The sequence below is a fragment of the Amblyomma maculatum genome, chromosome 1 (assembly GCF_055883805.1).
Source record: "Amblyomma maculatum isolate TAMU_Amacu chromosome 1, ASM5588380v1, whole genome shotgun sequence".
Taxonomy (NCBI): domain Eukaryota; kingdom Metazoa; phylum Arthropoda; class Arachnida; order Ixodida; family Ixodidae; genus Amblyomma; species Amblyomma maculatum.
Window position 1 is genome coordinate 118,558,467 of NC_139344.1, and position 9,539 is coordinate 118,568,005.

Genomic DNA, 9,539 nt, shown 5'->3' on the forward strand with positions numbered 1-9,539 from the left:
ACGCGCAGCCGCGGCCGCACACCGCAAGGTGGTCTGTGGAGTCTGCGCAGCCCGCTCGCGCGGGAGCGTGTGCCGGGCGCAGCCGCGCGTGCACGTGCAGCAGGAGAAGGAGAATGAGGTGGAGGGGGAACAGACACGCGCTAAAGCCGGCGCTCTTCGCCAGTGGGGTTTCTCATTTTTGCTTTTTTCGGTACCCCGGCTGACAAAGAGGCTGGTTGGAAGCGTGTTTTTTATCGACCCAGATAACCATGAATATTCAGAGGATGTCCACAAATAGTCCTAATGTCCAATTCACTTGTCGATATTGTGTGGATATTGAGAGGATTATTCGATGAAAATAATCATTTAGTGGATATTCTAAAGATATCATTTCGTGGATGTTCTTTCAGTGTATAGAAATCTGGGAAAAGTGCTTAAAAGCTTTGAGTGGATGTATATTTAACTTGGTTATAGCACAAACATATTGCGCATGTGTCGTCTAATACAGGGGAGATATGTTTACTTAATGTTTGGTCCTTTTTTTTCTGAAGGAATTATTTAGGCTATTGACTGGCGCATTTCTTTTTTTTTTTTTTCATGGATGCCAACACGTTCGGAAGGCCAAACTTGGTAGAGACTCCTCACGTTGTGTTCACATTCCCAAACGTCAGAGTTCCGAAACGAGCGCAGTCACAAACGCCAGAGTTCCGAAACGAGAACCAACAACAGAGCTGGCAGCTTAGTAGCCACGGTCATCGCCACCGGCCGCGCCGCTAGCGCCACCGCCAGCATTGCTGGCAGCCGCCTCAGTTAGCTGCGTTGTTGTGGTGGTTCGTTCGCTTGTTTCTTTTTTTTTTTTTTCTTTCGCGTGTTTGTGTTGTTCTCGCAACGGCGGCCTTTTTGTTGTGTGCTTCACGTAGTCCCGCGCCCAAATTCGGCCAAACACCAGACGACTGTGCGGGAGAACAGCTAAAATGGTGAGTGTTGATGTTACTGTTTGGCAAACAAAGCGTTAGGGTTCGTTTCTGGTATTGTGCAATTTTAGTGGCAGTGACTTTACCAGTCGGTTATCATTTCGGTTGAAGGCATACATTGCTAAAAATACACGACGTTTAGTTCGAGCTGGGATGATTGAACCGTCCATGTGGGCAAAATACACAGTGCCGCTTCTTTGCCTCTAGAAAGAAGCATGCGTGTTGGACTTGTTCAATAGGGATGGCAGCCAAGCTAGAGGCAATCAGATGCGATTTTGGGTGTTTAGAACAGCCTGAACTTGAATAAAACACTCTGCAGGGCAGTCCCGCCGCCTACCATATACATTACCTCTTATTAGTAAAGTGGACAGCTTCCTAGCGCAGCTCTAGAAGGCAGTTCCGGCCTTGTCTTGTGATGGTGAAAGACTACCAAGAGCCCATCATTCATTGCTACTCTCGAATATATAATCGAAGTGTCTAAAGGTACGTCCGACGGATCCATTCGATTCTCGTAAAGATACGGCGGACGTCGATATACAGGCTCATGGCTATATGCACGTCGAACGCGGCCCTATTCCGCTTGCTACGCGTGAATGGATCTCATCCTCTATGATATCAGCTAGCCGCGACTCTCGATGAGGTGCTACGAAGAGTGCATCCGTTCTAACATAGATCACGGTCTTCACTTAGGGTTGACTACGGCAAACATCGCTGTCAAGCACATAGCTGCAGGCGATATGCTACGTACTGCACCAGCTCCACCAGCTGGCATCGAGATACGCACATTCACGAGCAGCTTTCGCTTCGCACTAAACTATCACCTCGATCTGCCCGTAATGCGAGCGAGCTATTCCTAGCATTTACGCTGTCTTAGGTCCTGCATCGACCTCTGAAGATCTAGCGCCGGCACAACACACATACACCTCGTCGTGCAGCTGAACATTCGGCAGTCCAAAGTATGTATGTGAAATGGCATTATGCTCGTTCCTCACATGCAGACCGAGGAAACAGGATGTTTTTAGCTAAATTCTTCGTTTAAATTCTACCTCAGAGCCGTGGCAGAAGACATGCCGAATCTACTAGAGGCCTGCACATCGACTCGTCGAGGCGAAGACCTACTGCACCGCACCGCAAGAGTGCACAACCGGAAAGCCGGAAGCGTGAATGATCCGAATTCCCTGTGAACAGCAATGTTCTTTGGTATATAGGGGATTACTAGACTAAAGTGCTTAGGCTGCATCTTTTTCTTGTCGTTGAAGTTTGCGTACATGTAGTTTAAACCCCCGCATGCTCGAGGTTAGCGTGACCCGACTGAACGGCCGCGCAGCTTTGAAACGATCGGGATCGATATGCATGCATCGCCGGGCTTAGGTACGCTGTAGAAAATGTGCGCTGCACATTTCGTTGAAGAAGCTGACTCTTGGAATTTTGCAGAGTGTGCCATGCAAGCGATCGTTGCTACAACCACGCATCCATGTTCCCACGGCTGGCCTACCCCGAGGCGCATAAATGTTCAACCGTGGACGTATCAATGATCGAAGAGAGGACAGATTTTCACAATATTGGGCGCGAAATCGATAGCTACCAGTGCTCAGTGTTAGAGAAATTCTGCCTTGATCATGCGCAATTCAGTGTTTCAGGTGTGGTCAGTAGCTATATAAGTTTGAACAGTTCGCCTTTCAAGTCAGCGGCGCCAGCGATGGATCGGCGGAGCGATTTTCCACGCTACACCGCTGTCATGCTAGAAAGCCTATCTAGGCGGCGTTTGACATTCACCTGCTTTTTGTTGGCCCCGTAATTGAAAGCAACGCCTTCAGAAACGCGTTAAATGTTCAAAAATGTATTCTCTTCAACAGTTTCACTCCAGGCTGTCAAAGCAGGCGGACGTTGATAAAACAGTTGAGCACTCCAGTCTTTAGAAATCTGTACAATCACCTTCAGTTTGTAAAATTATTGGAATAGGTCACTTTCCGATCGCTGGGACATAGACCCTCATGACAGCGCTGTCACGTGAATAAGGACCACACCAGGCCGAAAGCTTGTCTCATATAACATAGCTAACCAAGGTATACCTTACAGCATTGTGTTGATTTTTATGGTGCCTAAGCGACTAATGCTGCCATGCACCAAGAACAAGGTTTAATGTATTTATTTTGTGTGTAATGACTAAAATGTTCTTTAGGATGTAGCTTGTTTAGGAACATTTTAGGAAAACAAAAATGCAGGAAATATGCACGTCTCTCCTAGGATCATGCTGGGATGGAAATGGATCTGTTGGAAATTGTACAAAATGTTTCCTCTTTTCTCGACTCTGGCGCATGTGTAAGATATGGTTTATTGTTAGTTCATCTCCACACTCCTTGCATATTGGTTTGTCCTCTTTCATAAGTATGAAGCTGTGTGTGAGGTTTGGGTATGTGTTTTGTGAAGATGACCTAAAATGTCCTCCATGTTGTGTTTTTGATTACTGCATGATTTCCATTCCTTAATGACAGGTTTGACAAGTATAGTTTGTAGTTTATTTCAATGTTTCAAAAATCCTGCCATTTCACTCTCACTTTTCTTTGTACAAGCTTCTTGGTATCTTCATGCAGCATATTCACCCTCTGTAATTTAGCATTGCGTCAAGGTAACCTGGTTATTTCTTTTCATCACCTTTCAAGACTACTGTCCCGATTTCATAAAGTTTCTGACGACAGGAACTCCTTGGAAGTCATAGAAATAAATGAGATCCACAATCATGAGCTATCTAGGGTATGCATATACATGTCCATCGCTCAGTGGAATGGCGTCAGTACGCTGTTAGAACAGGTCTTGAGATAACAACAACCATTGTCTGAGGTGGTCCTTTAATGGGCATTGAAATGCTATGTAACTACAGGTACTGATAGAACTCTTGATCATGTTATGTGATGATGCAATCCTTGCATGAATATAGGTATACATTTCAGAATCTGCAGTGCACCACTTGACCATTTGCCACCAGTTTGTGTGAAAATGTATTTTTCATGCATGTTAACCAGTGTTTAACAGATGACCCCTGTGCACAAGCCAAAAGTGCCACGAGCCAAATGTCACGAGGCCACACGACATGGCAGGAGCTGTTAAGCCAAGCTTACAAAGTTATATTTGAAATATTTCAGCTTCAACGTTTCAGCTCCAATTAAGAAAGGTTGAGGCTTACAGAGGTCTATGCCAGGTTGTCTATCACCTAACAGGGCAGCCTACGACCGTATGCTAATGAGTATATCTGAGATAACAGAGACATGAATTAAGGAATTAGTAGTAATGTTTGTAGCAAAGGGCATGTAAATTAACGAGAATCCACAGTGGGATCTGCAGACAAGAACCATTAACGCTGGCACACCATACCCTTACAGGTGGAGATTAGGAGTCTCCCTAATTTTTTGTCTGCTCAAAGCTTGTCATTTCCTTCGTTCTTCCAGATGAGGAAGATGTGAAAATGATAGCATCTAAAATGCCAGAGACCATCGTTAACAAGGATGCTGATCCCAACAGCGTAAAAAGGAATTTCAGAAAAGATGGGTGACTAGTAATGCTGGCAACAGTTGAAACTAAGTGGAAAGGCATGAAATTGAAATGCAACATATGCAGAGATATGTTGCGAGACCCCCAGTCTGTGGTGTGCGACATCTGTCTCCGTTAGTTCCATCAAGTGATTGGCCAAAGCAGATGGGGCTTGTGGTTTTGTGATAAGCGCAGTGTAGTAGCATAGATGCAACCTTGCCCATTAATAATTCGAGTGGAGTAAGTGCATTGTTTTGTTTTGTTCATGGTTTCCATGAAAACATTATGAGAAATTTTTTCCTAGAGAATGTTTGCTGAAATGTGAATATAATGTGCAATAAAACTAGTGTTTTCTTGCTGTTTACTTTTCCTTGTATACATTAGTTCTGTGAAGAAAACCACAGGCTAGAAAGAAATGTAATGGCATGCATTTTGATACTTGGCCCCGTTGTGCTGGCTCAGTAGTTAGAGTGCTTGGCTGCTGAACCCAAAGATGCAGATTTGGTTCCAGCCACAGCAGGGACATTTTAATAGAGGCGAAACAATAGGCCGTCATGCACCGTGCGGTGTCAGTGCATGTAAAAGAACCCCAGATGGTCGAAATTATACCGGAGCCCTCAACTATTGTGTTCCTCATAGCCGTAGTTATTTTGGGATGCTAAACCAGATATATATCACATCATACTCTGAGTAAGATGCTATTCATGGTCAGTTAAACATACACTAAATGATCAATTTTTTTTCTGCATGGTACAGCAGCTGTTGTACAATTTTACTTTAGCCTTCATGAAGAATATCACACTGGCTCCACATGGCCTTCTGTTGACCCTTGATATGCGTCACAATCACACACCCGAGTATGTATTTGTCTAAAGGCACCTATGCATGCAAGGAGGGGACCGTTACTTTCCACTTGTCAGAACTGAAATGCATGATCCACATCATTTCTGTAATTCAACTGCTTGCTATTTGAACTGTCCAGCATTGATGCAAGTTTCAAAGAACTGCAATTAGCAAATTAATCTAAGCAGCAAACCATGCCAAGAACTGCTTCGGTTTCATCTTTAGCAACTGTTTGGGAACTAAAATTAGCCAAATGTTGCAAAACATAGATGAGAGGTTACAAAATCTAAAAAACAATGCAGCCTACCTGTGGCATGTAGGGTTTTACATCCTAAAGTGACATATGTAGCTATGAAGAATACCGTAGTGGAGAGCTCCAGACTAATTTGACTGCCTGGGCTTTGTACTTTGAATTGACATCTTGCAGAAAACAGAAGCATTTGCATTTCACCTGAACCAAAGTGCGACTGCCATCACTGGTATTAAACATCACGACCTTGGGGCAAGTAGCCTAACGTGCCACTAAGATGTCGCAGCGTGTACGTACATGCTATACATGTCAACCTTTCTAGCATTAAAGCTGTCACATGCATGGCAGATATTCATGTTCAGCTTTGGACTGACAAGTTTAAAAGTGTACTATTTGTGTTTGTCTAGCATGAAAAACAAAGGAAACTAAGGAAAAACGAAAAAAAAAATGAAGATAATATGTTGAAAAAGCATTAGTCATTAACACATAAAGCATATTCGTTCCTTTATTAATGATAAAGTGGCCTTCAACAATAGTACAAAGCCTGAACATTTAGAAAGGTGCTGTGCCAGGCAGCTATTTTACAGAAACCTGAACCATTTCACCTGTAGTAATACGCATCCCGGCGGTGTGGGCTGGGCACTTATTTTTCGGTCCACTCCAACATGCGAAAACTGCATCGTGCATTCCCATTTTCCGAGTTTTGAGCTCTGTAGTACAGGCTAACAAATTGTCGATGACTTATTTTCGTCTGATTGTTGCACAGCGCGTGTAAATAAATTACCACTGCACCTAATAAACACTGACATGCACGTGCAACATCGCCGATCATAAACGGACACACTGATGTCCGTCCGGACATCGGCGCACTCAGCACTCTAGTAGGACGTAATCCGTAATCACAGCATCTCACGGTAAGCACAAACCACACCTCCAGTTGTACAACAAACACGAATGACGCGATGCTTGGGCTAGAGACACGCCGGCGGTGCCCAGCTTTTTCAGCGCCGCTTGTACTACGTAGAACTTGCAGCACCAAACCTCAATGCGAGCAGAAAGCGATGCGTTACGTGACGCATCTCATCACAGATGGAAGTGAGGAAACTTTGAAGAATCAAAACTACATAATTACATAACGACCGTCGTAGACGTTAATCCACATAACAACGAGGACCAAATGAGCGGGCGTGCGGGCCGCGGGCTGGCCATCAACACCGCGATTACATGCGCTTGCGCTCTGGTCGTGCTTGCCACCCTGCCGCGGTCCAACTCACGTAAACCTATCATCATGCCATCACGTAGTATATCACCCATTCTAGGCACTATTCTTGCCACTGTACTATTCTTTGTAATTTCACATTTCACGCATGCAGTATGTAGTACATACTTCTTACACCTCGCACGTATACCTCATACCAACTTCGATTTGGCTACATATGGCTACCATGTTGTTGCTACAACCACATCTGAATCCGGCTTTCCCGACGGATCCCAAGGCCCATATCGGAGAAAAATGCGTTGGGTCCGTCGGAAGAACCCTACCGATCGGGTCCGTCCGCCGTACCTCTGAAAAATATTTCCCGGATCCGTCGGACGGATCCCGAAGAAAAACGCACCGGGTCCGTCGGACGTACCTTTAAGACCATTGATCGGGTCCGTCCGACGTACCTTTAGCCACAGCCATATATAATAGGCATTCAAGGGCTTGGGTTTTGATAGCTATTAAAGTTCTTATCTTTAAATTTGCTATGTTTTTGCTCTTGTTTGGGAGTCAGCTGCAGTTTTCTGAATTTAATCATTTTTTAACATTATCTAAAATTTTCTTGTGTTGATTCCTTGAAATTTCCTTTCATTTAAGTTGTCATACTTAGTGAGATCCTGGTGGTCTTGTGTGTTTTTTCTTACACATGTTGCTTTTTAATTTAAGCTGAATGTTGCCCCGGGAACACTGGAAGATTGCATCAAAGTCCTTTCCACTGTTTGCGAGGCCCAGCATATGTTTATGTTGTATGTATGTGTATATTGTTGGTGTAATTACACCAATGAACAGTTTCCTTCCAGGATACCCACCATTTCACTTTTTTTTCCGGTTTATATTAAGAGGGCTGTCTTTACCACTTCTTGCAGTGTGCTTACAATATGAGTTTTTGCCATGGATTTTCAAAATATTTTGTGAAGAATAGAATGCTGTCTCCACAAGTGTGCTTGTTTAGGATATACTGCCAGTGCATTCCGACTGCTGCTGAGTTCATTTTACCAAGCTCAGATTGCATCAATGAACGTGCTTCATTTGCATCATACCCACCATTCTACTTTTTTCATGTTTGTGATAAATGTGCTGCCGTTACTATTGTCATGTATTTATATATGTGCATTTGTATATTTGCAGGTCGTCAATGTGACCCCCGGACCTGATATCACAGAGGCAAAATAAAACATAAATGACCAAATAAACATGACTGTACAACAACAATAATTTTTCTTGGTGATTTTCAGCAGTTGCTGCAAAATATGAAATCAATTACTTAGTGCACTCTAAATGTATTTAGGGCATTGCCCCCGAAGAGAAGTATATTTGCAGGATGGTAGTAGCTGCACAGTTACGCCCATTCACCCTACTTTATAATAAACCAGTAATTGCTCAATAATATCCACCCAGGTGGGGCCATATGGTGCTTGGGTGGACATTATTGAGCAATTACTCGCTTATTATAAAGTAGGGTACTCCTAATGCACAACTCACAGCACCGAAAAATATATTGGTTAATATCCACACAATATCATTTAATGTCTCATCAATATTGTGTGTGGACATGCTGTGGGCATTATATGGGGGTCCACAAGTGTCAAAATGGACATTCAATGGATGTTATGTCAACATAATATGAACTTCTGTAAACATCATATGGACATCGGATATCTATTTATGGATGTTCATTGAATATCCATTCCGCCACTCCAGGTCCTGAAAAACGATCGCCGCGAAATTTTTTTCAAAGAGCGCTTGTTGGCAGGCTCTGAGACATAAAAAAAAAAAAAAAAACATGAGCGACAGGTATTTTAAGCGAACACCACAAGCGCTGTAGTGTTCAGCGCTTGTGGTGTCTGTTTCTATTCTTTCGTCTGTGTGTTTCGCGCTGTTTTATTTTTAAACTATGTATCACCAACTCGCCCGCTTTGCCATTCTGTTGTATTTTAAGCGACCCGATGCGACCCTCTTGTGTTGTTAAGGTGTGGGAGAGTAAATAATAATGCGGGAGGTTGGTTTGGTTTGTGGGTTTAAACGTCCCAAAACGACTCAGGCTATTAGAGACGCCGTAGTGGAGGACTCCGGAAACGTGCACTGACATCGCACAGCGCACGGGCACCTTGCCTTTCGCCTCCATCGAAAAGCGGCCGCCGAGGCCGGGATTCGATCCCGCATCCTTGAGAACAGTAGTCGAGCGCCGTAACCACTGCCCACCCCCCTTTTTTTCCTTTATTGCCTGACTTTTGCAAGACAACACAAACACACACAAGAGATTCATATAATAAGCCTGCCAGGGGCTGGCTTCGTCGTTCTAAAATTCCTTTAGATCCATCAAAGGTTCTATGTCGTCGATGATAATCCACTGCGCCACCCCGGCGGGGGAAAGTAATGCGGGAGCCCAGATGCCTCTGTCCATGTTGTTCAGAGAATGAAGGGTCCAGCCTACTCGCGGAGAATCATTGATACGTGTGTACACAGCGACGAGTGCTCCGGCCGCCGGTTGGGGAGCTTCCTTTCCTTTCCTTTTGTGAACGCTCACTTGAAAGGGGCCCATTGAACTGTTTTGGAACAGACATTTTAGTCGACCCCCCGACAAAGTCAACGAAACTGAACGTTGCCATCTACGATGACACATTCGCTTCAGCAGGGTGACGACTACACAAGATGCTACCTGTGCCGCGGTGCCTGTCTTCGGAGCGTTTTTGACGTTTTCCTT

The 9,539-nt window shown here is 44.3% G+C and overlaps 1 long non-coding RNA gene across 1 annotated transcript; it reads left to right on the forward strand.

Annotated features, from left to right (window-relative positions):
• The first annotated feature begins 1,428 nt into the window (after window positions 1-1,428).
• Window positions 1,429-4,845, forward strand: LOC146203702 (uncharacterized). Its single transcript, XR_014703909.1, has 2 exons — window positions 1,429-1,909; window positions 2,005-4,845. It is a non-coding gene; the product is annotated as an uncharacterized LOC146203702 (long non-coding RNA).
• The last annotated feature ends 4,694 nt before the right edge of the window (window positions 4,846-9,539 follow it).